Consider the following 10,682-nt stretch of genomic DNA (forward strand, 5'->3'; position numbering starts at 1 on the left):
GATAGGGTATGATCATAGGGGCCTCACGCCAGCCACCTTCTCCAGGCCATGGATGACGCATGAATGGAATGCAGGCAGACCATGTGTCAGGCCTGGATTCGCATGCCGAAAGATTCTTCCAAGATGTTTTGGCCTACATGAAAACATCCATTGGATTGAGAACCTGTGGCCAAATCCCCAAGACGGTGTTGATGGAAATATAGAAATACAGTATCAATCTTTTGTTTTCTTTTTACAGTAAGCCGGTGGAGGAACGCTGCAGTTGACCTTACTGTTGTTTTTATTTTTTTGTAAGCGTAATTATTTTAGCTTTGATTCCAAGAACTAGTTGTGATTTTATTGTATTTCATCAATATAATTTCATATTTGTTCATGATTCCACTGTGTCTGTAGTTTCTCTCTACTAGTCTTTTACAGTGGATGTATTACGTGTAGTAGCATAATGAAACATGTATCACTATTTTGTAACTAATATATTTAATGGTTTCCGAACAACTACACGTGAACTATCGTAATCTTCCGTGTGTGCGGTGATCTAATGAATGTTTCTATGGTATTTCATGATAAAAGTGGTTATTTAACGCATGATTTACAAGTGCAATGAGTCTCTTAAATAAAGACATAATGCACAATGCATATGTTTTGGACCATTGGACATGCCTGTGTTACAAAAAGTGACTGACCGTTTTTGGAGTTTTGTGTCTCTAGAGTTTTGAAAAATGACCAAGGTTCTGAATATAGTGCCAAAGGTGATTGTTAAAAACTGTAACAGTATACACTAAGCTTCACCAATTCACTGTTGTTGTGTGTGAATATTGTGAACTCTTTCCTAACCTGGTGTTGGCAATATTTCCAGATCAGCACGGCAGAGGTCAGCAGCTAAAGCTGAGGAGACCTGGACAACTACGACACCTAGACCAGGAGGTACAGACCGCTGTGTGAGTGTGTGAGTGTGTGAGTGAGTGACTGGGTGTGTGTGTGTGTGTGTGTGTGTGTGTGTGTGTGTGTTGTGTGTGTGTGTGTGTGTGTGTGTGTGTGTGTGTGGTGTGTGTGTGTGTGTGTGTGGTGTGTGTGTGTGTGTGTTGTGTGTTGTGTGTGTGCGCGGTGCGTGTGCGCATGTGTGAGTATGTATGTGTTGCATCTATGCGTGTGTGTGAGGTTTTTGGCTTAAAGAGCAGCATTAGGTCAGGTGAGGCTTCTGGCACTCAGGACACACGCAGCCATATGGCCTTCTCAGGTGGTAGATTGGAAGGGAGAGAACGAGGGAGGGAGAGAAGAAGGAGGTTGAGAGGTAGAACGGAGGACAGGAGAGAGTGCTTCTCAAACTCTTCTAGAGAACAAGATTGGGCGGAACTGGGACTCGCCAAATGGTGTCATGGCGACGTTCTAGAAGTGTTGAACCTTAAGTGGAATCAGGAACCATGCTATGTTCCCCTCTATGGAGGACCGTTTACATTGTACAACTTGGAGAATGGACTGAACTGAAGTCAGCTAACAGAAGGGGCTATTCAAGTGCTGGTAAGATTACAGGCTGTAGCACACTATAATAGAATGGGCTTTATGGGTTTTCATAATTGTGATGTTCCATATGTAGAAAAATGTACACAGTGCGTGTGTGTGAGGTTTTTGGCTAAAAGCAGCAGCATTAGTCAGGTGAGCTTCTGGCACTCAGGCACACAGCAGCCATATGGCCTTCTCAGGTGGTAGATGGATGGAGGGAGAGAACGAGGGAGGGAGAGAACGAAGGAGGTTGAGAGGTAGAACCGGAGGACAGGAAGAGAGTGCTCTTCAAACTCTTCTAGAGGACACAGATTGGAGCGGAACTGGGACTCGCCAAATGGTGTCAAGGCGAACGTTCTAGAACGTGTTGAACCTTAAGTGGAATCAGGAACCGACATGCTATGGTTCCCCTCTATGGAGGACCGCTTACATTGTAACACTTGAGAATGGACTGAACTGAAGTCAGCTAACCAGGAACAGGTGCTATTCCACAGGCTGTAGAATTAACAGGCTGTAGCAACACTAAATAGAATGGGCTTTAGTGGGTTTCATAATTGTGTAATGTTCCATATTAGAACAAAATGTACACAGCGTCTCTGTGGTAGCTTATCCCATGGTTTTGATTGGCAGGTGGCTAAATTGGCATTAGACTTTTGGCAGGTGAAGCGGAGTGTGGGTCTCGCCCAGTGGGACATCGCTCCATCACCCTGGCCTGTGCTGATAGGGAGAGGAGAGAAGGGAGGGTGAGAGGCAGAGAGAGAGGGAGAGAAAAAGGGGTAATAGAGAAGGATGAATGGATAAAAGAGGATGAGGAGTGGGCAGAACCTTTTTTGCGCTCCCTCTCTCTCTCTCACCACCACCCTCCCATCTCTCTCTCTCTCTCTGTCTCTCTCTGTCTCACCACCACCCTCCCATCTCTCTGTCTTGCTCTCTCTCCCCTTCCTTCCACTCTCTCTCTCTCTCTCTTTCTCTCTCTCTCTGGGAGGACAGTGTTTGACAGGTTGTCTCTCAGTGTGGTTCCCGGTGGTAACCGTAATCCTTACCTGAGCCAGTCCACGATGGTCGCCACGGGACATGGACGAAGGGTACATTGATACATCAACCTGAGGAATGATGAACTCCTATTCAAATGCAATATTGTATATCATGTTGATCTCTATCTCAACCCTTACAAGCTCCTTACTGAATCTGCCGTGTTACAACTGCCCTCAATTATCTCCAAATCCAACTGTGGTAATATTAGCTACAGTACCTGCCCTTTGACCTGTGAAATCTCACCTCTGACTTTCAAACAACCCTTAAGACTTGAGCTCCAGAGGGCTGTGGATGACGCATTAGTTTTGATGAACGAGGCCAAAATGTGTCCCCTGGTTCCTGAGACCATAATCAACACCTACCCAGGAGATCTGGAACAATGACAGCTTCCCGGAAACGTCCAAACAACCCGCAATGAAAGGCAGAACTACAGGAACAATGACTGATAATCACTGACATACAGCACATAGACCTGAATGTACACGCACGCACACCCACACACACACTGTTTGCCTCGTCCCTCCAGTAATGTAAAATGGAACAGAAATATCCTGGCAGCAGCAGTGGACTCCTGAGGATCTCTTTGTGTTGTTCTAATGGGAACCTATCTGCGGCAGCTGTTAACTCACATTAGTAGCCTTTTGACTGTTGATTGTAACCCACTGAGAGTTGTGGTGATGTTAGTACTACTGACAATAAAGACGGAGAACTTGCTAAATGTACCATGGCACATTGCAGAGTCTGAGTATCTAACACAAGGTCAGATGTTCTGTCAGCACCCTTATGGTTAAGGTACTGTAAGGTTTGAATGTAAGGTAGTCTGACCCCCGAATTTGTGTTTAAAATGATCTCATCTCTCTCTCTCTCCTTCATCTTCTTCTCTCCTCCTCTCTCTCTCTTCTCCTCTCTCTCTCTCATCTCTGCTCTCTTCTCTATCTCTCCTCCCCTCTCATCTTCTCTCCGTTCTCTCCTCTCTCTCTCTCATCTCGTCTCTCTCCTCCTCTCCTCTCTCTCTCTCCTCTCCTCTCTCTCCCTTCCTCTCTCTCCTCCCTCTTCTCTCTCTCCTTCTTCTTCTTCTCTCTCTTTCTCTCTCTTCTCTTTCTCCTCTCTCTTCTTTCTCTCTCTCTCTCTCTTTCTCCTCTCTCTCTTTCTCTCTCGTCCAATCTCTCCTCCTCGCTCTTCCTCTCCTCTCTCTGCTCCTCCTCATCCCGTCCTCTCTCTCCCTCTCTTCTCTCTCTCTCTCTCTCTCTCTCTCTTCCTCTCCCTCCCCTCATTCTCTCCCTCTCTCTCTCTCCCTCTCTCTCTCTCCTCCCTCCCCTCTCTCTCCTCCCTCCCCGCCTCCTCCTCCCCTCTCTCCTCTCCTCTCCTCTCTCTCTCTCGCTCTCTCGCTCTCTCTCTCTCTCTCTGGGGTGACAGGCTTGAAAAATTGGTGTTGACAAAATGATATCCAAACCGTACGGGGATTTGGGGAACTGGTCCTGCTTTCACTCAGCCTTTAAAAAAAAAAATTGTTACACGAGAATTATATCACAGGAGAGAGACGGAGAGGAGAGTGGGAGAGGGAGAGAGAGACGCGGGGAGAGAGAAGTCTCAAGAGAGAAAAGAAGAGCAGAGGGGGAAACGAGAGAGCAGAGGAGAGAGAGAAGGGGAAAAAAAAGAGGTGGGTGATTAGATTGTTTCTCTTGAAGTACAAACTGGTTTTGGATTTGGATAGGGGTTTGGATTAGGTAACTGGATGATGGTACAAGAATTGACATGACTTATATGTTGTTGTTTGTATAGAAAGTGCCATGATATAGCCTAAGTGTTGACATGCCTATATATGTTTAAAAGTTGAACATGCCTATGACTATGGCTAAGTGTGACATGGATATAATGCTAGAAGTTTGACATGACTATATGGCTTTAAGTGTTACATGACTAATATGGCTACAGGTTGACAGATGAAGACTCCTATAAATGGCTAGTGTTGATGACTATAGGCAAGAGTAAACATCGACTCTGTGGCAAGTGTGCCATGACTCTTAATGGCTAAAGTGACATACTCATACTGGCTAGGTGGTGAAATGACCTAAATTCTAAGGAGTTGACATGACTGATAAAAATATGGTAGTGTTGACATGATTATTGCGTAAGAGTTGACAAATATGACTAAGGCTTAAGTGTTGACAATGACTATATGGCTAAGAGTTGATCAATGAAGTGGCAGATTGACCGAATGACTATGCGCTAAGAGTTGACAACATGATATATGCTAAGTGTTGACCCAAATACATAGATGCTAAGAAAAGTTGAACATGAACATATGTGCTAAGTGTGACATGACTATATGGCTTAAGTTGACTGCTTGACATAAATGGCCTAAATTGACAGATATTGCTAGAGTTGACATGACTAGTAGCTAAGAGTTGACATAATATTTGCTAAGAGAGTGACATGATTAATGGGCTGTGTTGACCATTACTATATGGATGGCATGTTGACTAAAATATATGGGCTAAGAGTTGACTGACTATAAGGCCTAGATGACATAAATATATGGCTAATTGTTAAATGACTATACTGGCTAAGGTTGACAATACTATAATTGGCTGAAGAGTTGAACAATGATATATGGGCAATGTTGATCATGAATAAATGTGGCCTAAGAGTTTGACATGAACTATATGGCTAAGAGTGACTACGCTATATCTGGCTAATTGTTGAATACTATAATGGGCAATTGTTGAACATGGACTATAGATGGCTAATGAGTTGAACAAATTGATAATATAAGGGGCCCCCCCCGGGCCCGCTTTTAAGAATTAATAATATATTGGTAATTGTTGACAACTATATTGGCATATTGTTTTGAATGACTATTGGCTAAGAGTTGACATGAATGATATATGCTAATTGTTGCACATGACTTATAGGTAAGAGTTTGACATTCCGTAATTTTATTTTTTTGGCCTAATTTGGTTGACAATGATCTAATATGCTAGAGAGTTTGACTATGACTATAGAATGCAGAGTTGACAGACTTATTAATTGGTAAGTTGTTTTGACACGACGTTATTATTTTGGCTAAGTGTTGATCATGATCTATTAGGCTAAAGTTTGACATGATTAGTATGTGGGAAGAGTTTGTACTTGTACTTAATATTGTGGGCTATAGAGTTGACTATGATTTTGTGCTTAAGGCTGTTGACTATGATTATTATAATTGGCTAAGGATTGCTCATGACTATTGGCCTAATGAGGGTTGACATTAACATATGGCTATATTTGTTGAATAATATATGGCTAATGTTGTGTGACAAACTATAATTATGCTAGAGTACAATAATATAATGGATAGAAGGTGACAATGTATATTATGCTAAGTTGTTGCTATGACTTATGCTAAGAGTTGACATTGACTATAATGGTCTAAAGGAGTTGAGCATTGACTATTATGCTAGTGTTGACTTATGACTATATTGGCTAAGATTGAAAAAAGTCTTATACTAATTTATGTGCTAATGTTGATATGATTCTTATTATGGCTAATGGTATTGACTATTATCATGTAAGAAGTTGATGCATGACTATATTTGCTAAGAGTTACATATATTTATTGTGCTATTGTAGAGTTTTGAGCATAACTAGTAACGTGGCGTAAATTTGGCATCTGACTTGATTATGGGTTAAGTGTTGACATGACTTATAGATGCTAAGTGGTTGACATGACTTATAAATGGAAGAGGTTCACACACGTACTATAGGCTGAGCACGGATTTGGAACATAACTATGATGGCTAATTGTGACGATGATATCTGGCTAGTGTTGACATTACATATGGCTAAAGAGTTGACATCGATTAATATGGCTAAGTGTTGACAATGACTGATGATGGGCCTAAGAGTTGACCAATGACTATGGGTAGTTGACCATAACTATAATATGGGCTAATTGTTGACATAACTATAATGGCTAATATGTTGACATGACTATGGCTAAAGGAGTTGGAGACATTAACTATATGGCTAAGGAGTTGACATAACTATATGGCTAAGGTTGACATACTATAATGGCTAATGTTGACATGATATATGGCTAAGAGTTGACATGAACTATATGGCTAAGTGTTTGATCATGACTATAATGGGAGTTGACATGACTATATCGGCTACTAATTGAATTGACATGACTATATGGCTATAAGTGGTAGATTGACACTGACTTATATATGTAAGAGTTTTGACTTGACTATGCTAAAGAGTTACAGAGACTATATGGCTAAGAGTTGACATAACTATATGGCTAAGTTGACATGACTATATGGCTAAGGTGAATGATGACTATATGGCTAGATTGTTGACATGATCTATATGGCTAAAGTGTTGACATGACTATATGGCTAGAGTTGACATGACTATATGGCTTAAGAGTTGACATGACTAATGGCTAAGAAGTTGACATATAACATATATGGCTAAGAGTTGACAATGAACTATATGGCTAAGTTTGACATGACTATAGTGGCTAAGTGTTGACATGACTATATGATGCTAAGAGTTGACATGGACTATATGCTAAGTGTGACATACTAGGCTAATTGTGTGACATAAATATATGGACTAATTGTTTGAACATGACTATATGGCTAAGAGTTGACATAACTATATGGCTAATTGTTGTTGACATGACTATTATGGCTATAAGAGTTGACATGATATATGGCTAGTGGTCATGACTATATGTTGAATGACTAATGGCGAGTTGACATGACTATATGGCTAAGAGTTGACATGACTATATGGCTAAGTTGAATGATATAAAGAGCGTAAGGTGTTGACATGACTATATGGCTAAGAGTTGACATGACTATATGGCTAAGAGTTGACTTGACTATATGGCTAAGAGTTGACAATGACTATATGGCTTAAGAGTTTGACATAACTATATGGTCTAAGTTTTGACATGACTATTGGCTAAGTTTGACATACTATATGGTAGTTGACTATGATATGGCTAAGAGTTGACTAACTATATGGCTAAGAGTTGACATAACTATATGGCTAATTGTTGGACATAACTATATTGGCTAATTGTGGTTTGTACATTGACATATGGCTAAGAGTTGACAATGACTATATGGCTAAGAGTTGACATGACTATATGGCTAAGAGTTGACATAACTATATGGCTAATGAGTGACATAATATGGCTAAGAGTTGACATGAAACACTATATGGCTAAATTTGTTGAGCTATGACTATATGGCTAGAGTATTGACATACTATATGGCTAAGAGTTGACATACTATATGGCTAATTGTTGACATGACTATATGGCTAAGTGTTGACATGACTATATGGCTAGAGTTGACATGACTATATGGCTAAGAGTTGACTTACATATGGCTAAATGTTGACATGACTATATGGTAATGTTGACTAGATATGGCTAAGTTGACATGACTATATGGCTAAGTGTTGACATGACTATTGGCTAAGATTGACATGACTATGTGGCTAAGAGTTGACATAACTGGCTAATTGTTGACATAACTATATGCTAATGTGTTGACATGACTATAGGCTAAGGTTGACATAAGATTGTAAGATGACAATGAATATATGGTAGTGTGACATATATTGCAAGAGTTGAATCATGACTATATGGCTAAGAGTTGACATACTATATGGCTAAGTGTTGACATGACTATATGGCTAAGAGTTGACATGACTATATGTGGCTAAGGTAGTTGACATGACTATATGGCTAAGAGTTGACTTGACTATATGGCTAGAGTTGACATACTATATTGGCTAAGGTTGACATGACTATATGGCTAAGAGTTGACATAATATGGCTAAGAGTTTGACAGACTATATGGCTAAGTGTTGACATGACTATAATGGCTAAGGTTGACATGACTATATGGCTAAGATTTGCTTACTATATGGCTAGAGTTAATAACTTATGCTAATTGTTGACATGACTATATGTAAGTGTTGAATTACTTAATATGGCTAAGAGTTGACATGACTATATGGCTAAGTGTTGACGGATGACTATGTGCTAAGAGTTGACATGACTATATGGCTAAGAGTTGACATAACTATATAATGGCTAATTGTTGACATACTATATCTGGTCTTAATTGTTGACTATGACTATATGGCTAAGAGTGTGACATAACTATATGGCTAATAGTTGACACTACTATATGGCTAATTGTTGAGCATAAACATAATATATGGCTAATGTTGACATGATATATGCTATGATGTTGATGACATGACTAATTGGCTAATTGTTGACAAATGACTATATGGCTAAGAGTTGACATGACTATATGGGCTAATGTTGGACATGACTATATGGCTAAGAGTTGACATGACTATATGGCTAAGAGTTGATGACTATATGGCTAAGAGTTGACTGACTATATGGCTAAGATTGACATGACTATATGCTAAGACGAGGTTGAACATAACTATATGGCTAATTGTTGACATGACTATATGGGAAGAGTTGACATGACTATATGGCTAAGTTGAAACTAATGGCTAAGTTTTGATTGACTATATATGGCTAAGAGTTGACATGACTATAAATTGGACTGACATGGCAAGTTGACTTGACTATAGAATGGCTAAGAGTTGACATGACTATATGGCTAAGAGTTGAATACATGCTATTGAGCTAAGGGTTATATGAAAATGGTAGTTTTTGACATGTACTATAGGCTAAGAGTGTGACATGACTATATGGCTAATGATTGACTTGACATGCTAGTTGAGCATAACTATATGTGCAAATTGGTTGACTGACTATATGGCTAAGAGTTGACATGACTATATGGCTAAGTTGTTGATCATGACATTATGGCTAAGTGTTGACATATATATGGCTAAGAGTTGACATGACTATATGGCTAATGTTGACATGACTATGTGGCTAAGTTGACATGACTATTGGCTAAGAGTTGACATACTATATGGCTAATTGTTGACATAATATATAGGCTAATTGTTGACATGACTATATGGCTAAGAGTTGACATAAACTATATGGGCTTAAGAGTTGGACATACTAATATGGCTAAGAGTTGACATGACTATATGGCTAAGAGTTGACATGACTATATGGCTAAGAGTTGACTTGACTATATGGCTAAGAGTTGACATGACTATATGGCTAAGTGTTGACTTGACTATATGGCTAAGTTAGTTTGTGCCGTCTAGTGCCAGTATGTCACGGTCATCAGTCAGTTCTCGATGTTTGCATTGGCTTAGCCTGTGTAGATGTATTTACATTCAGTGTCTGGTCCTGATGTGTCAAGTTTCATATGGGCAAAGTTCCAACACTTCTTGACTTGTCTCTTATTTTATCTGTGCGTAGCATCCCCTGTTGAATTGTGTCTAACATGTGGTGACTGCATGCGTGTTGATCTGTGTCTGGTTTTGTTAGTGGGGTGTCTAGCAGAATGAATACCTATGTATGCTTTGAGTGACAGAGCCAGCTGGCCTGCTGGCATGGTGCCCTTGCTGTGCCCTCTCTCTGTAGGACCACTACTGGCTGAATAGGACTAATCACCTCCAAGCCATCATTTTAATGACCAATTAGACCAGCATCATCATGCTAGGCCAGAATAGAAACCCAAAATTGCTGGCTGGAAATGACCAAATTAATATTGATGACCCGGAATGGTTGAATGGCAGTTTCACTGAGGGTTGCAGATTAAGGCTACATCCAGATTTTCCACCCTTCTCCCAAAGTGTGCACTTTAACACTCCCTGTCATGGTTTAAGCATTGGCTGGAAGGAGTTTCCACCCTTGTTAAATCCATTAGAAGGAATGTGCTCAGTGGTAGAGCTAAAATGTCTGACCCAAAATGCATCATTTGATTTTACTGAGCCCAAATGAATATGGATGACTGAGAGATGTACTGTATGCTCTTGTTTGTTCCCAGGTGAGTTCTCTGGGGAAGGAGGTGGCAGAGCTGGGCCAAGTAATGAGGAGTATGGCTCACCTGATGGAGTCCCTCATCTCCGGACCCCAACCCCTCTATCCTGCACACTGCGTACCTGGACACCATGCGTACCTGTCCCCCCCTTCGCCCCCACCCCACACCACCCCCCCACAGTCCTACCCCTCTCAGACTGAACCTCTC

At 40.6% G+C, this 10,682-nt stretch overlaps 1 pseudogene; it reads left to right on the forward strand.

Annotated features, from left to right (window-relative positions):
• The window catches only part of LOC111955771 (voltage-gated delayed rectifier potassium channel KCNH8-like), a 90,182-nt pseudogene that overhangs the window by 72,293 nt on the left and 7,207 nt on the right, over positions 1-10,682 (forward strand).

The sequence above is a fragment of the Salvelinus sp. IW2-2015 genome, linkage group LG31, assembly GCF_002910315.2.
Source record: "Salvelinus sp. IW2-2015 linkage group LG31, ASM291031v2, whole genome shotgun sequence".
Taxonomy (NCBI): Eukaryota; Metazoa; Chordata; class Actinopteri; order Salmoniformes; family Salmonidae; genus Salvelinus; species Salvelinus sp. IW2-2015.